We start from the raw sequence: 2,814 nt of genomic DNA, 5'->3' as shown, positions 1-2,814 counted from the left end.
TGCTCAAACTCATGTCCATTGAGTCGGTGATGCCATCCAACCATCTCATCCTCTGCCATACACTTCTCCTCTGCCTTCAATCTTTCCCAGCATCAGGATCTTTTCCAATGAGTCAACTCTTTGCATCAGGTGGCCAAAGTATTGGAGCTTCAGTTTCAGCATCAGTCCTACCTTCCAATGACTATTCAGGATCGTTTTCCTTTAGAATTGGCTGGTTTGATCTCCTTGGTGTCCAAGGGACTCTCAGGAGTCTTCTCCAGCACCACAGTTCAAAGGCATCAGTTTTTCAGCATGCAGCCTTTTTTATTGTCCAACTCTCACATCCACACATGACTATTGGAAAAACCATAGCTTTGATTATATGGCCCTTTGTTGGCAAAGTGATGTCTCTACTTTTAATACACTGTCTAGATTTGTCATAGCTTTTCTTCCAAGGAGCAAGTGTCTTTTAATTTCACCATCCACAGTGACTTTGAAGCCCAAGAAAAGAAAGTCTGTTGCTGTTTCCATTGTTTCCCCATCTATTTGCAATAAAGTGATGGGACCAGGTGCCATGATCTTAGTTTTTTGAATGTTGAGTTTTAAGCCAGCTTTTTCAGTCTCCTATTTCACCTTCATCAAGAGGCTCTTTAGTTCTTCTTCGCTTTCTTCCATAAGGGTGGTGTCATCTGTATATCTGAGGTTATTTATATTTCTTCCAGCAAGCTAGATTCCAGCTTGTGCTTCATCCATCCTGGCATTTCACATGATGTATTCTGCATATAAGTTAAATAAGCAGGATGACGATATATAGCCTTGATGAACCCCTTTCCCAATTTTGAATCAGTCCATTGTTCCATGTCCGGTTCTAACTGTTGCTTCTTGACCTGCATACAGATTTCTCAGGAGGCAGGTAAGGTGGTCTGGTATTCCCATCTCTTTCAGAATTTTCCACAGTTTGTTGAGACCTACACAGTGATAGGCTTTAGCATAGTCAATGAAGCAGAAGTAGGTGTTTTTCTGGAATTCTCTTGCTTTTTCTATGATCCAACGGATATTGGCTATTTGATCGCTGATTCCTCTGCCTTTTCTAAATCCAGTTTGTACATCTAGAAGTTCTCGGTTCACATACTGTTGAAGTCTAGCTTGAAGCATTTTGAGTATTACTTTGCTGACATGTAAAATAAGTGCAATTGTGTGGTAGTTTGAATATTCTTTACCATTGCTCTTCTTTGTGATTGGAGTGAAAACTGACCTTTTCCGGTCCTGTGGCCACTGATGAGTTTTCCAAAATTGTTGGCATATTGAGTGCAGCACTTTAACAGCATCATCTTTTAGGATTTGAAATAGCTCAGCTGGAATTCCATCACTTCCACTAGCTTTGTTTGTAGTGATGCTTCCTAAGACCTACTTGACTTCACACTCCAGGATGTCTGGCTCTGTGTGAGTGACCACACCATTGTGGTTATCCAGTCATTAAGACCTTTCTTATATAGTTCTTCAGTGTATTCTTGCCACCTCTTCTTAATCACTTCTGCTTCTATTAGATCCTTACCATTTCTGTCCTTTATTGTGCCCTATTGAATTAAATACTCCCTTGATATCTCCAATTTTCTTGAATAAATCTCTAGTCTTTCCCATTCTATTGTTTTCCTCTATTTCTTTGCATTGTTCACTTAAGAAGGTTTTCTTATCTCTCCTTGCTATTCTCTGGAACTCTGTGTTCAGATGGATATATATTTCTTTTTCTCCTTTGCCTTTTGCATCTCTTCTTTTCTCAGCTCTTTGTAAGTCCTCCTCAAACAAGCATTTTACTTTTTGCATTTCTTTTTCTTGGGGATGCTTTTGATCACTGCCTCCTGTACAATGTTAAGAAGCTCCATCCATAGTTCTTCAGGCACTCTATCAGATCTAATCCTTTGAATCTATTTGTCACTTCTACTGTATAATCATAAAGGATTTAATTTAGGTCATACCTGAATGCCCTAGTTGTTTTTCCTAAGTACTTCAACTTCAGTCTGAATTTTGCAATAAGGAGTTTATAATCTGAGCCACAGTCAGCTGCCGGTCTTTTTTTTTTTTTTTTTTTGAAGTATAAAGCTTCTCCATCTTAGGCTGCAAAGAATACAATCAGTCTGATTCTGGTATTGATCACCTGGTGATGTTCATGTGTAGAGTCATCTCTTGCTTTGTTGGAAGACGGTGTTTGCTATGACCAGCGCATTCTCTTGGCAAAACTCTGTTAGCTGTTGTTCTGCTTCCTTTTGTACTCCAAGGCCAAGCTTGCCTGTTACTCCAGGGATCTCTTGACTTCTTACTTTTGCACTGCAGTCGCCTGTGATGAAAAGGACATCGTTTTTGGGTGTTAGTTCTGGAAGGTCTTATAGGTCTTCATAGAGGTGTTCAGCTTCTTTGGTCTTAGTGGTTGGGGCATGGACTTGGATTACCGTGATACTGAAAGGTTTGCCTTGAAAACAGAGATCATTCTGTAATTTTTGAGATTGCACCCAACTACTGCATTTCAGACTTTGTTGTTGACTATGAGGGCTACTGCATTTCTTCTAAGGGATTTTTGCCCACAGTAGTAGACATAATGGTCACCTGAATTACATTTGCCCATTCTTGTCCATTTTAGTTCACTGACTCTTAAAACATTGATGCTTACTCTTGCCATCTCCTGTTTGACTACTTTCAATTTACTTTGATTCAGGGACCTAATATTCCAGGTTCCTATGCAATATTGTTCTTTACAGTATCACACTTTACTTTCACCACCAGATACATCCACAACTGGGCACTGTTTCTGCTTTGGCTCAGCCTCTTCAATACTTCTGT

This window comes from Capra hircus, chromosome 19 (assembly GCF_001704415.2).
Source record: "Capra hircus breed San Clemente chromosome 19, ASM170441v1, whole genome shotgun sequence".
NCBI lineage: Eukaryota > Metazoa > Chordata > Mammalia > Artiodactyla > Bovidae > Capra > Capra hircus.
The sequence above is the reverse complement of the archived record's forward strand: the minus strand, read 5'-3'. Positions refer to the sequence as shown.